The following is a 15,305-nucleotide window of genomic DNA, read 5'->3' on the forward strand; positions in this document are numbered from 1 at the left end:
CCTGGAGCCCTGACATATTTAGTGCCTCAGCCATGAGGAATATAGATATCAGATTGTAATTTGATATCCATGAGAAATACGAGATGGCAGGACCTGGCTTGTACAAAACTGTCCCCCTGGTTGAAATCGACCTCTTTTGTGTGATGCCCCATCAGAACTGGCGGGGGGCACACAGTTATCTTTTCTGTGGACCCACACAGAGTTCCGCCAACATTTCCTCAGTACCGAAGCTAAGTATATTATTTCTGTGAAATCAGACATTGAAGCAGCCAGCCAGCCATTACAGAAACCAGTTGTTTTTGATCTTTCATTCAGCTGCCTGCAGGTGAAAACTAATACAAAAGGCGCTCTCCCAGCAAGCCATGCAGAGTTTTCCTACGAGCACCTAAGGGAGCACTGCTGACTTAGGTGCTAACCATCACGTAGCAGCCATCATAGGCCCAATATGTTGTTGCCTTCTTAATGCATGCCCTCCTCCATCTCGAAGTCGCATTGTGAATGGGTTGAATTTTGGTTCCCTAACTTAAAGATCCTCACTGAATTCTGAAATGCATTGAATAATTTCTATGGTGATGATATTCAGCTAACCTTTCTGTCCTTTTATCCCTTTGTGTGTACATATGGTTCTTTGATCTGGATTTTCCTTAATAGTTTTAGTTAGTTTCACTAGCCCAGTACAGAAGATTTGTAGATTGAAATGTTAATTCAGGTAAACAACATTATTAATGGTGTTCCCTGTATGCGCCTTCATTGTTCTTAATAAATTCTTAAATATTCAAAGACAAGTTGTCACTCATGAATTCCATGTGTACAGAGTTTGCTGTTAGAGAATGCTAGTGCAAAAAATCACTCTATTATTGTCCTAATATCAAGCGAAAATACAAGTCTGGTTCATTAATGTTAGACCCACTAGGAGCTTAAGCCCCTCAAGGCTGTTGAGTTGGCAGTAGACCTCTGGAGAACACCACCTACACTGCCTCCCCTCATCATCCTAAAACAATTTATCTGGATCTGTGATGGTCCTCAAACATAAACACTGTTCAAATGAAGGCCTAGCACAGACTGTACTTCCAGTGGCAACTCGAGAAGTTTAACCTTCCAAAGAACCAATTGGTCATCTTCTACATCCCCATTATTCAGTCTGTTTTGTGTACATTCATCACTGTGTGGTTTGGCTCATCCACAAAGCACAACAGGTTCAAACTATAATGAATAATTACATTGGTAGAGAGAATCATCAGGGATTACCTTCCCTCCAACCAGGAATTATACAGGTATAGGGTCAGGAAAGTGCAGCTAACATCTCTACAGACCCAACACATCCTACACAGAAACTGTTTTGTTGTTCACCTTTAGGTCAGGACTCCAGAGGGCTATTTAGAGATTCCAGCTGCCACTGAGACAGTTTCTTCCCCCAGATGGTCTCTCTGATGAACATTGCACCAATCTAACCATTTATTTCTTTTTTGTAGAAACTTGTATGTATGCATATTACTACATGTCTTTATTGAGAGCAAAGCAGAAACAACTTGGCACTTGTGACAAGAGGTGCAGCAAAGAAGCCACTTCTAAGAAAAACATTTCCATTTCATCCATTTCATCATCCTGGCATTTTGAGATCTGAGATATTTTAAAAAGTTATGGGTTTAGAGAAAGAAAAGGTAGGATCTACCATAAGTGTCATGCATCATTTTTGGCCAACAATACTGCGAGTCCATGGTATTGGAAAAGTATCAGGATCTTCTTCATAACCTTGATAGTTTGTTAATGGTCCAAGTAATATCCTGCATGATGGAACACAATGTCATAAGAAACAAAGGCTAAATTGTAATCGAGCAACACTACAAAAGAACCAAAAAAAGTAGTGTATTGTTTCAACTGTACTACTCAGTGTAGGAAATATGCAAAAACAGCTTAGCACTGCTTAAATACCAGTATTTTTAGGAGATAAAACGGGCATAAGAGCATATGAAGTATTAACCAGTGCAGTCTTCCATTGTGCAGTCCACTGACAACCATTAGTTTGAGCTACCTGCTACATGCCACCCACACACCGGCTGGACCAGGAACACATAAATCTGAATAAGAATGCCTAATTAAAGCACAAGCTTCTCTCCATTTGTTTCATATTTGGCTCACCTCCTTTGTTGCTTTCGTTCTATGCTGCTTTCTCTTGTTGCTTCCTTTTTGTCCATTTGTAAGCTTAATGTCTCACCTTTCCCATGTATATTCCCAACAAAAAGAGTATTTTTACTATAATTGGTTCCTTAGCACCCATTTCAAAGCTATCAGTACATTACCATCTGGGTTTGGAAGACAAGCTCTAAGTAAGATAAGTAGCAAGTATTACAGCCATTGTGCAAACAGGATTGATGTTATTTAAAACTATTTCTACATATCAGGAGGTGAAGATTCTGGCTGGGGATATCTCAGACTAAGGAACTATTGAATGCATAAGAAAAGCAACATCCCTTTTTCCTTTCTGTTTGATAGAAGCTGTAACAAACTTATTGCTAATACAAACTCTGTACTCTTCTGGAGTTTCATTCCTAGATAGTACTACCAACTTTGTGTCTTTGTATCTAGCTGTCATTGTCCTGTCTACTGCTGATACTAAGTCTGTCTACTCAGTTTTATTTTCCATAGAAAGTCCCTCTACCTCAGTAGATCTGTATTTTTTTTTTTTTTTTAGTTTCAACTTTCTGACTCATCAACCCCTAACTGGCCAGAGCCCAGAGATGTCAACACTACCTCTGAACAAGGTTAACATAATGTTGATGTTATGATAACCTTTAAAGAGGCTTTGTGAATGTCACTCCATACCAGATGCAGACTGGGACTAAAAATCAGCACTTTTTCTTGGATAGATCCCTCTCCCAGATGTAACAGTGTTGTTAACAGTTGAAGGAAAATAATTTTGTTCATACCCTTTGATTTTTATGTCTTTTCAGCCCTTCAACTTATGATGGCTGCTTTCTGATGGCACTGCGTGCACACAAACAGCAGCCTCTCTCTGTCCCGATTGTGTGTTGTTTGGTTTGTTTAAAAAGCGTCTGTCCGAAAGTTCTATGTGTTCGCCTTGTCTGCGTCGTACATTTAAGTACACGTACAGCAGACAGGCTCTACTAGACATCCAGAAAAGCAAGTTTTGCAGTGTTTTGGACCATGTAGCAGATACGCTAAAAGAGCTTGGGCTACTCGGTCAGCCTGCGACAACAGTGGACTTGTCTGCTACCAGAAAGAAGGTGTCCGAAGCAATGTGCGAGGAAACAAAAGAGGGGCAAGCATGGAGGCATCTAGCGGCTAGCACAACTCTGCGAACCATACCATCCATCCTCCTGGCTAAAATGCGATGACTGGACAACAACATGGACCACATATGACTGCTGAGGTCAGTGAATTGGACAGAGAGTAAGTGCTGTGTGCTTGTTTTCACCAAGACATGATTAAATGACAACATTACAGACTTGTTATCTCTCTATGTAAGTTCTCCCCCTGTTTATACTGTGATGATGGCTTACTGTTCAAGTTGTTTTTAACCGGTGATTTATTGAGTTTATTATTTCATGTTGATTCAACCTGCCAAAGGGACTACAGGTGGAAATTAGCCATAGGCTATAATCTGTCATATTTACATGTACATGTCCATTAATATGCATTGTGGATTTTAATCATGCTGATCTGAAGACTGTCTGTCCAAAACATCACCAGCATGTTGATTTCCGAACAAGAGGGAATTACTCCTTGGACCTGGTGTACACCACTCACAATGAGTACACAGACACTGTACCTCTTCATCACCAAGTGCATCGATGATGTCACCCACCAATAAACAAAAAAAACAAACATCAACACCCAGGCTAATCAGAAGCCATGATTGACAGGGGATGTCCTCAGGCTGAGCCAGAGACAAAGTCTTTAGAGCTGGGGATGAATCTGGCATGAGAACACAGAGAGCCAACCTGTCCCGGAGCATCAAGAAAGCAAAACATGAATTCACTCACAAGATAACCCTCCACTTCAAAGACAGCAACAACGCACAAAGCCTATGGCAGGGCATTCAGGCCATCACTGTGTGAAGAAGACATTTGTTGTCATCAACACCCATAAGGCAACAGGTCCAGACAACATTCCTGGTCATATGCTGAAGGACTGCGCAGAGGAGCTTCACAGACATCTTTAACATTTCCCTGAAGCAAGTTATTGTTCCATCCTGCTTCAATGACTACCACCCTGTGGCATTGACATCCATAATTTTGAAGCGCTTTGAGTGGCTTGTTATGTCACACATCCAATCCATGCTCCCCATCACCCTGGACCCCTTCTAATTTACATACCGAGCCAAACCATCTACAGAGGATGCAATCTGCTCTGCCCTTCATCCAGCCCTCACCCACCTGGATAAAAGAGATTCATATATGAGAATGCAGTTAAACGACTTAAGTTCTGCAAACTTGACGAATTGGGACTCAGTACATCCCTTTGCAACTGGCTACTGGACCTCCTCAGTCAGAGGTCCCCTGCTCTTCACCTTGCTGACGCATGACTGCACAACAACTTACAGCAACAATCACATACTGACGTTTGCTGATGACACAACTCTGGTGGGTCTGATCACCAAAGGTGACAAGACTCAATGCAGCATGGAGGTCAACCTTCTGACTAAGTGGTGCAGAAACAACAACCTCCTGCTAAACGTCATCAAGACCAAGGAGATCGTACTGAATTCCGGAGAAGTCAGACCCAACAACTGCCATTGACCATCAATGGTGCTGCTGTGGCGAGTGAGCAGCACCAATTTCCTTGGGATGCACATAAGTGAAAGCCTCTCCTGGACCATCAATACTGCATCACTGGCAAAGAAAGCCCAGCACCGTCTCTATTTCCTGTGAAAACTCAGTCTGGCAAGTGCTCCACCATTCATCATGAGCGCATCGTACTGAGGCACCATTGAAAGCAATGTGTGGTGTCCGGTCAAACGGCAAGCACAGCACACTATGCACAAACAGATTTTATTCATGAACCTTCAGGTGTCAGACAGGAAATCTTGCAAAACCTTTTTAGATTAAACATGAGTTCAGAGTAAATAAACATGGCCGAGACAGAAGACCAATGGCAGTAGTAGGTAGGTGGCAATTTGATCACCCGATGCTGGGGGATTATTCTGTTGAATGCTGAGCTGAGGTCCAGAAACAACATACACACATGGGCGTTCCAGGCTCAGATGGCGTGTAGAGGAGATGGCATCCTCTGTGGAGCAGTTGTAGTGATAAGCAAACATGAGCAGATGAAAGGAGAGGAGAGTTTGCAGATAATGTGTTCCTTCAACAGCCTCTCAAATAACTTCATTGTGATTGGAGTGAGTGTGACGTTAAGTGATGAAATTATGGGGTTTTTGGGCACTGGCATGATGGTTGCAGTCTGGAAAAAGGACGGCACAGGATGGGACAGCGAGGTGTCAAATATGTCCATGAGGACATTAGCCAGCTGGTCAGCACAGTCTTTGAGCACCTGTCTCGGTATGTTGTTGTGACCCACTGTCAATGTTCTCAGGAAATCAGCTGTCTCAAGGCTGAATCCCTGTTTATCTGGGTGAGGTGTGGATTTCCTCACCGGAGTGTTGTTGAATGTTTCAACTGACCGGAGTAATTATTGAATGTGTTGAGAAAGTCTGTGTTGACCTTACAGGCAGTGTCCGAAATTAACACTCGCCAGTCGCCAAATGCGAGTAAATTACCCTGTTTGGCGAGTGAATTTCAGAGGGCTAGCTGCCACATGGCGAGTAAATGTTTGTACCAAATAAATTAAAAATAACAAAACCCATCTGGGCTGCGGATGACCAGTTCACTGCTCTGTCCATCCAGAGCTCAGTCTAAACTCCTCCTTCTGCGGAGCAGGACGCATGGGGGGAGAGCGGCTCCCAGATAAATCCTTCATTCAGAACCAGTCATGGCTGCACGCTGGATTAGAAAACAGTTCTGCTAACCAGATTCAGTCTAAAACACCAATTAGTCTGTTTATAAGTTTCGTTTTTATTTATTCTGCATTTTTTAACTACGTGCACTGTGTCTCTGTGCTTCACCGCTGTAACTGCCCTCTCGGAGCCAGGTGTTTTTATCAGCGAACAGCCTTCCAAACGTAAATCACTATGTTTAATGTCCTTCCAGTCGTACCAAAATGTCCCAATTAATATCACTAGGAGAGTCAGTAGCTGTTTCATGCTCTTTTGTCTTTAACGACACAGAACCAGCGGTGCTTCGGTGGGCGTGTTTCCTTGCGCTTGAGTTCTGGTGCGCAAAATTACGTTACATGTAATTTAGGTGCGTATTTTTAAGGGTCATTTTAAAGAACTTGTAACATCAGGGGTTTTAGCTTAGACCCATTTTTCCTTCTCTCCTCCCTAAAGAATCCCTTTACAGTCTTCATTTATGCATTTTCCCCACTGTTTATCCAGCACCTGGATCATGCGTAAAGACGCAGCGTGAACCCCTGCGTGCTTTAAGTGTTGCAGCTGAGGGAAAAATGTTGGACCATAGGCTTGATGAAATTCTGCCTCATTCACAAATGAGACCAACATGGATATACCAATGATAATCTGTAGTGTTTTTTATTGCCTGGATGTGAATCTGATAATTCATATTCTGCCTTTTATAATAAACTTAATAATTTCCTATCAAAGGTAGGAAACAAAGATTTCTCTTCCAGGGTCCAGTCAGCCACACCCCCCAAAATTAACATAATCTCACTCTTAATTTTTGGGAAAAATTGAGAGGTCTGGTGAGGATTAATATTTTGGCCAGTAAAAAATATGCCTGGCCAGTTGATTTTTATATCTACCGGCCAACTTGGCCGGTGAATCAGGAAGTTAATTTCGGACACTGCTTACAGGTTAAAGAAGCAGCCTTGTAGTCTAGGATGGTCTGAATACCTTGCCACATGTGTCTGTTGTTTGTCAGGTCATGGAAGAATACTTGGATTTTCTGACTAATTCTTATTCTTGGGATGAAAACTCCTTGTTGTTAAAGCAAATTCTCATGTTGTATTTTGAATATTGTAACTCTAAGTTTGTTTTGCTGTACACATAATTCATCCATTTGGTTCATTTCTAATTGTATTAGATTAGATTAGATTAGATTAGATTTCTGGTTGTCTTAAAAGCTTGCTCTGTTTGAGAAGACAGGTGATATGAAAGGAGCACTTTTGTAGGTTAGTTTTCTAAGATTTGTTTGCTTTGCTGTTCATACAGTCATTTATATTTAATACTGAACCAATCGCTGCTTGATAATGGTATCATGATAATGGTATCTCTTTGTTTGAGATATATATTATTTTGTGAGCTAACAAACTAATTATGTACTCCAATATGTTGAGATAACCTTGCTTGTTATAACTGATATGTCATAGATAAATTGGTAGAAATTAAACGTAAGATAGCCCCAGAGGGTCCTGTTTTGCATAAATATTTGAGAATATATTACAAAAAAACAGATGGCTGAATTAACTGTATTCAAGTAATTTAAGTGTAGTAATGGAGTAAAAATCAAGGCCCAGAGAGGTGTGATATTTATAAAAATAGTTGTAATACCATGTTGAAATATTAGTATTATATTTAAAATTATTTCTCAGCTTGGGAGAAGAGGTGAAATGAGATTTAGCCCAACTATCAAGCATAGTGGTGATAGCATCATGTAGGTCAGGCATCTCCAAAAAGCAGCTTGCGGACCATTTACATTCCCCGGACAGATTTAGCCAGAGGGAGAATTTTTATATTTTATTTGGTTGAATTGTGTGGTTGAATGGTTAGTTGAGGTCATGTTGAGCTCCTGAGATTGCGGTAAGACATATTGCGTCACTTCCTGCTTTCTGTTGCTGCAGTGTGGATTGTGGTTTGGTGTTCCAGACTCTCTCGGTTTTATCTTAAATCTCTTTGCTGTCACAGCTCTCTGTATGTTCTCTGTTGCTGCCTAGCCTAGCTTTAGCCTTACTATGGCTTCCTCAATTATCCTTCCATCAGCTTCTCCATCTCTGTCTAAGTCTCCCCCTCTCTCTGTCAGGATCTCGGCACTGAGGTCTGGTTTGATCACCTATGCCACACACCTGTTTAACTACACCCTGTTTTCATTACCGCTCACCTGTTCCACCTGCTTAGGACAGTATATATTCACTTTCCAAACCAGACAGCAGTGCCAGATTATTTCAAGCCTTAGGTTAGATATTTTCCAGCGTTCTTACTCATACTGATTTCCTGATCCCGACTAGTTCCGTCTATCGACCACTGAGCCTGCCCGACCCCTGTAACTTGATTGCTGGATCCGTTCTTGCCTGACCTGACATCCGAGCCTGCCTGTCCTCATACACCCTGTTTGCCTGATTGTGTCCCGTACCTTGGACCTGTGACCTGACCCTGTCTTGGATTATCCTCTGGCGCCTCTTCGGTTTTCTGACAACCCGGCTCTGACCTTGGACCACATCCCCAACACCGATTCTGGAATATCCTTTTGATTATCCTGCTACCGTTCGCTCCACGGCTCTGATCAACTGCCTGTCCGACCACTACCGACGCACCAGCGTCTGGGATACCCAGAGCGGTCACTGCCGTCCAGTGTAAACAGCCAGCTGGCTGGGATTTACATCGGACTCTGAGGCAATTCTGGACATTGAGCTGAGGTTAGTAACCGTCACGTTTCTGAACAATCACCTCCTGATAGACGTGGTCACTAACCTACTGTCTCTGTCCTCAGTTTTCCTGCCACTGACATTGGCGTTGATTGCCCCGCTTCAGTTCAATAAACTGTTTGTCGTTATCTACTGCTTGTCTGGTTTGAACACTGGTTCCATCTGTTTCCAATCCTTACCCTCTCCTGCTCTCTGTGTCTGATGTTTAAGTATTCCTCTGCCTCCTTTTGTGATAATGATGTAATATGTGTAATAAATGTAGTGTTTTTGTAGCTTTGGAGGTGAGAGAGTCAGAATTGGAGATCTGGCTTCACCCTGTTGAAAAACCAGTAGACAGCTGCCCCTTAGCTAGCGCGGAGCCACAGAGATAAGCTTCACATAGCGGCCCCCCAGCAGTACCCGAGCAGCAGGGTAACCAGGCTGGCTGGGTGACAATACGCAGGAAGCATAGCTCTAGATTCCGGCCCCAATGTCACCAACAACCTGTCTGCATTTGCAACATATTTTCCCCACTCAACGTCACATCCACTGACAAGCCAACTCTGGTAATTGTCAGCTCCATAGTCAGAAACATAGCATTATACACCAGGGACCTAAGTCGAATGCCTGCCAGGGGACAGAATGAGCCACATCAAATCCTACCTGAAAGTGCTGGCAGAGGATAAGCATATACGGGAGAAGGGGAATTTTAAATTACATTCTTGATTTAACAGGAAGCTGATAAAGGGAAGCTAAAATTGGAGATTTATGATCCCTCTTGCTGCAGCATTTTGGATCAGCTAAAGGCTGACAACTGCATTTTGTGGACTTCTTGATAGTAAAGAATTACAATAGTCCAGCCTTGAAGTAACAAATGCATGGACTAGGTTTTCAGCATCTCTCCTGGACAAAATATTTCTAATTTTGTCAATATTCCAGAGGTGAAAAACGGAATAGCTATATATTCAGCTATATTTATCTATAAATCCTGATGAATCCAATCAATTTCTTCGACTACAGGCATGTCTTGATGACAAGACCTTGGTGTTATTTTTGACCAAGACATGTCATTTAAATCCCATGTTAAACAGGTTTCCAAACTTTCCTTTTTTCACCTTTAGAATATTGACAAAATTAGAAATATGTTTGTCCCACGGTTTCAAGCCTCTTCCTACCCCCTGCTGCTGTCGCTACCAGCTCTACACCACCTGGGTCCTCAGCATTCTCCAGCAGAGGTTTTTCTGCCTGCACCAGGTCTCAAGGTTTTCGCTATCAATAAATATTTTAAACACAACACCATGTTCAATATGAATAACAGGTTCAGTCTGCTGGCACATTAGTGTCATTTAATTTGGTAGGAACAAGGTTTTTCAAGCTTATGAAGACTATGCGCTTTAATACAAATAAAGAATATTACAATAAGCTCACTCACTTAAAAGCTAAATCCCAAAATGTATTTCATTTAATTTAGCCTTAACTGAGTAACCTACAAGAATGACCTTTTCCTTTGAGGATTTAGAAAATGTGGCTGCGTTCAGTTCATTAGAGCACAGTCGAAGACTTTGTAAACGTAACTTTTTTTATTGTCCTGTTGGGATGCTACTTTAAAACCAGGATATGGTTCTCACTTAATTATAGCATAATAGAGCAGTCCACACCTTTCTAGTAATTACTTCAACCTACAGGAAAGGGGTAACGACGCCAATGCATATGTCCCATTTCTAACTTGTGAGTCTATGTAGATCTATGGCAAGAAGACTGGTATTCTCTGTGGATAAATGACTATGGAACAAATATCACTAGTGTTCAGTTCAACCCAAAAAGAAAAAGGAGTAAGAAGTGAGTGAGAGACTTTAATGATGTAAATCTAAAGGTGTGGGGATGCAGAGACTGCTGGTGATGAAAGAAGCGATTAAGGAGTGATTTTACAACAGTGCATGTCAGGAGAGAGGGATCTAATGCTTAAGAGACATGAACAAAAAAAGAATAAGCGGTGGAAATAATGGGAGAAAGGGATTACTAGTGTTGATGAGGAAGATGAGTGTTTTTAATGAAGATGCCAAGGTTTCCAAAGTAAAAAGAGACCATAGAATTCAGGGGACAAGTCTGCAAGGGGTGGTCAGATCAGCAAAACACCCTCACATTGGAATAGAGAGATGGTTTAAGGAGGGGGAATCATAAAACTGCTGCAGGTTTTCAGTACACCGGCCCTTGGATGTATATGTGTCATGTGGGTTGGAGTGAATTCTGCTTTATTTAGATCCAACAGAGTGTTGTTTTCCCCCTTTCACAGAACAGGTGGCACTTCAAGAGCAGTCAGATTCTTCCTTTTTCCCTTTGTAACATTTCACGTGATAATGGTTGGAGCTGTCATGTTACTTTTTTTTTTTGGTCAAGAGGAAGAATAAATAGGAAGCAGAATGTGATAAACTTGCCAAGCAAAGCAACAGAAAGACTCAGGTGAAGGTATGGGCCCATAAGGGTAAAAAAGGGTTCGGCTGAAAATGTAAACAACAGAGTTAACACATGATTAAATGGTATCTGCAAAGGTTCTTCATATAAACATGGCATGTGGAAATTAAATGTCATCAATAAACCAGCAAGTATCTGTGTGAGTGTGGGATCTTGTCATGTGGGTCCTGTTATAAGCACCTTTCAGCTTCTCAAAAACACATTTCAGTTACATGGCCTAATTAACCCTGCCAATGGACTGATCCCTGTCAAAGGCGTGTCCTCAAACTAGTAAGAGCAGCACAAAAAGTAAGGAAAGTTCTGTTTACTGTTTTTTTCTTTGTTGGAAAAAATCCTCTTGGCAGTAAATCCTATGCCACTAAAAAGCCTGTTTACTTCCATGTATTTGCTTCACATTAATAAAGAAAACATATTAGTGGATCCATGAGAAACCTGCCAATGATGAGGTCTGTCCATATACTGACTCTTGCTTTGGATTTGTACTGGCCTTGATGAGTCAAGGCTGAGTAAACAATACATACTTTATATACATACTATATATACATACTATATATATATATATATATATATGTATATATATATATATATATATATATATATATATATATATATATATATATATATATATATATATATTGTCATGTTGCAGTTTTTGGCCTGCCTGTCTCCCCATGAACTCTTCAGCACTTTCCACCTCTCATCCAGTCCAGTTACTTCATTTTCCACTCCCCCTTCTGATTAGTTCCACATGCCGTTCCTAATCAAGTCCGGACTCGGTTCACCTGTCAACACCTGTCTGCTCCTCCCCGCCGGATCGTCTTCACCCAAACTTCGTCTGCCAGTCAGAGCTTCCCACGTCTGCCTGACAGAGTTCCCTTCGTCTACGCCTGCCTGCCCGCCTGCAAGTACTCTCTTTGCTGTGCTGCTGGTTCTGCTGCTACTCCAGCGCTGCAAGTACTATGCTGTGCTGCCGGTTCTGCTGCTACTCCAGCGCTGCAAGTACTCTCTCTGCTGTGCTGCTGGTTCTATTGCTACTCCAGCGCTCCAACAACTCTCTCTGCTGTGCTGTAAGCTCTGCCTCTACCCCAGCGCTCTCCAACCTGCTCTGAAGGTTTCCTGGCTCCACAGCGCAGCACCCGCAGTCCTCCACGTCTCTTTGGTCCTCCAGCTTATCCTGCTCTCATCGCCCTCCTCCACCTGCTGCTGACCGGTACAGTTCTCTGGTTCCCATCATCCACAACCCAGCATTCTTCAATAAAACTCTTGAAACGTATCTCTGTGTGTGGCTGAATTCGGGTTCACTAGAGCAGTCCATGACATATATAAAATTTACCAAACAGTGGTGTACTGGGTGGGAGAACAGTACGCAACCAAGACAGCCAGGCATCTCCATCATTTATTGTAAGTCAGTGGCCAAATGGATTCTGCAAGTGTTCAGATTTCAGCGGCCTGAAGCTTGCATATGTCACCTATCTATCTATCTATCTATCTATCTATCTATCTATCTATCTATCTATCTATCTATCTATCTATCTATCTATCTATCTATCTATCTATCTATCTATCTATCTATCTATCTATCTATATATATGAGTTATTTATGTATATTTATATTATTTTGTGTGGAATGTTGTGTGTGTGTGTGTATACACACACACACACACACACACACACACACACACACACACACACACACACACACACACACACACACACACACACATATATAATAAAATTGTTTGTATGTCTGGAGCATGTAACAAAAGTAATTTCCCTCTGGGATTATTGAAGTATGTCTCAGTCTGAGTCTGAGAGTGGGAGGACATAGTAGTTACTGCTCTACACTCCCCTGTTTCTAATATAAAGCCACAATAAACTAATCCCTGCTCACTCATGAATTATCTCCACCTGGTAATAATAGCCGATATAGACACTTGTTTGCTCTCGGTTATCACCTCATTTTCTTTTCTACGTCACTGCCTCTTCCCATTCACTGGACAAAGAGTATGGATGGTGCTCACTTTCAACAGAAAACAGCTAATATAATGGTCTACGGTCGTCTTTGCTTGTTTTCAACTCCACCTCCACCAACAGTGGGTCTTCATATAGGACACAGATAGGATTGACAAGTTTGACCCCTTTCGGCTACTGAAATCAGAAATAACGACTCAACATGGCATCTCCCGGTGGGTGCTCCAACGCCTATGTATTTATAAATAACTAATTCAAAATTATAAGAATCTATCATTTTTGATGTTATGTTATTAGACTGTGCCAGAATATGTATTCATAAAAGCAATACTCGATTTTTGCTAATTAAAAGCCAAATTTGTTACACACTGTCCCTTTAAATAAATGTCTGGACAACATTTTATCAGATTTTGTACCACATTCCTTTCCCTGACGATCACCAGGGTGGCGTGTACCACAGATTAACAGATACATTGTGACAAGGTGTGAAACAATTATTTTGACTGCTGTATACAGGCAAATACATTGATGCGTAATGCTGGGCAGCGGAATCATTGGCATGGCTGGAAGACCTTGCATATGAGAGTATTAGGAAGAATCGCGGTTTCAGGGGTCAAAGATTTTCTTGCAAATGATGATGGCTGGCTAATATGTTGCTTTAGACTGCAAACAATGCATTCATTTCTAACCTATAGGGGAAGTGGCTACACCTCCAGGTGCTGGCTCCTTAACCCGCACTCCGAACCCCAGAGCGCAGAGAAGGTGTGCATTAAAACCCTTCACATGCCATACAGCACTCAGCTGTGGAACATCCTGTCAAGTTTTGCAGTGTTTGAGGGGTTTAGGGGATTCTTCATCATTGGGGAGAAACCTCTCTTTCCTCCTTGTCTCACAAACTCAGGACACACAGCCTCAGAGGAGTTTCAACATGGAGCACAGCTGAGCACACCATGAGGCTTTCCTCTGACTTAAAACTGCAATCAATTTCACTTTTAATGTGGACAACATTTGTTATTTTACCGCTGATTTTCACATTTAATAAACTCTCAGTGAACTCTTTGCTTTTTCTCCGTTGCTCCGTGTATTGACACCATGGTAAAAAATGGCCAGCTGACAAATTTTCATTAGACATTAACATTCATCAGGTGCTTTGCATTGACCATTTATAGTTGAATCTGGGCGTGTAGAGGGGAGAACATGAGGTGGAACCTGATACGGAAACATTCAGGTACAGCTGTGATCTATAAAGGGAAATTGCGTGCTGTGTCCCCGCAGGTTTTTATAAATCTGATTTTTTTAGGCATACGTCATTCTAATTTCTTTGGTATACATACACTTATAGTATGGATTCTATGCTAAGTTTTATAAAAAACATACCAGGTCATTCTCCGCCCTGAATTTCTGAACTAGTCTCTGATAAATCTCGCGTTTTTGGGGTGAGCATTGACATTTTTGGATGATCCATCAGAGTGGAGTTAGGAGATTGCCACTAAAGGCAGAATCTTATCTCAATGTTTCTCTACAATGAGATTTCCTCTAATGACAAACCTTGTTTATTTCAGAGAGGAAAATTCTGCCCCACACCAACACACTACTTCCACCAAATTTTTAATTTGTGGTTGTTTTTTTTTCTTTTTCAAATTCAGAAGCTTACATAAACTTAGTTTTTACTATGTGTTGAAACATTTTGGGAATGGTTAATTAAAGAAATTGGACTCAAGGGGAACATCTGTTGATCGATTATTGAAGGAAACACCTCAAATACAATGCTTCCCTGTGTGACATCATGTGAAGGTTAAAAAAATACTGCTAAAATATCAGAGAGATTATTTTGGGTCCTCCAAATCCACAGTTGCACACAATATAGAGCTAAATAAGCCAACATAGTCAGTGTCAGGCCACTACAAAGTTTCAAGTTATGGGAAATGTGTGGGCAGAGCTAAAAAGGTGTAAGCAGGTGTGTGTAAGCAGACAGCTACACAAATGACTTGGTTACTTTAGTTTTGTCAGGTTGAATGGGCCAAAACTCCAGCAAACTGTTCACAGAAGCTTGTGGAAGCTAATTCAGACATTTGACCCCAGTCCGACACTTCAAAGGGCAACTCTACCAAATGCCAAGGAGATGTCTGTAAATATCTGAATTTGAAAAAGAATAATAATTTGGCATTGATCCAATAGATGTAATTTTGGTAATCCTGTTTGACCTA

General features: G+C 41.5%; 1 protein-coding gene across 1 annotated transcript in view; it reads right to left on the reverse strand.

Moving 5' to 3' along the window:
* The window catches only part of LOC105935032 (inactive N-acetylated-alpha-linked acidic dipeptidase-like protein 2), a 121,246-nt gene that overhangs the window by 74,579 nt on the left and 31,362 nt on the right, over window positions 1-15,305 (reverse strand). The window lies entirely within an intron of this gene.

The sequence above is a fragment of the Fundulus heteroclitus genome, unplaced genomic scaffold, assembly GCF_011125445.2.
Source record: "Fundulus heteroclitus isolate FHET01 unplaced genomic scaffold, MU-UCD_Fhet_4.1 scaffold_307, whole genome shotgun sequence".
Classification (NCBI taxonomy): domain Eukaryota; kingdom Metazoa; phylum Chordata; class Actinopteri; order Cyprinodontiformes; family Fundulidae; genus Fundulus; species Fundulus heteroclitus.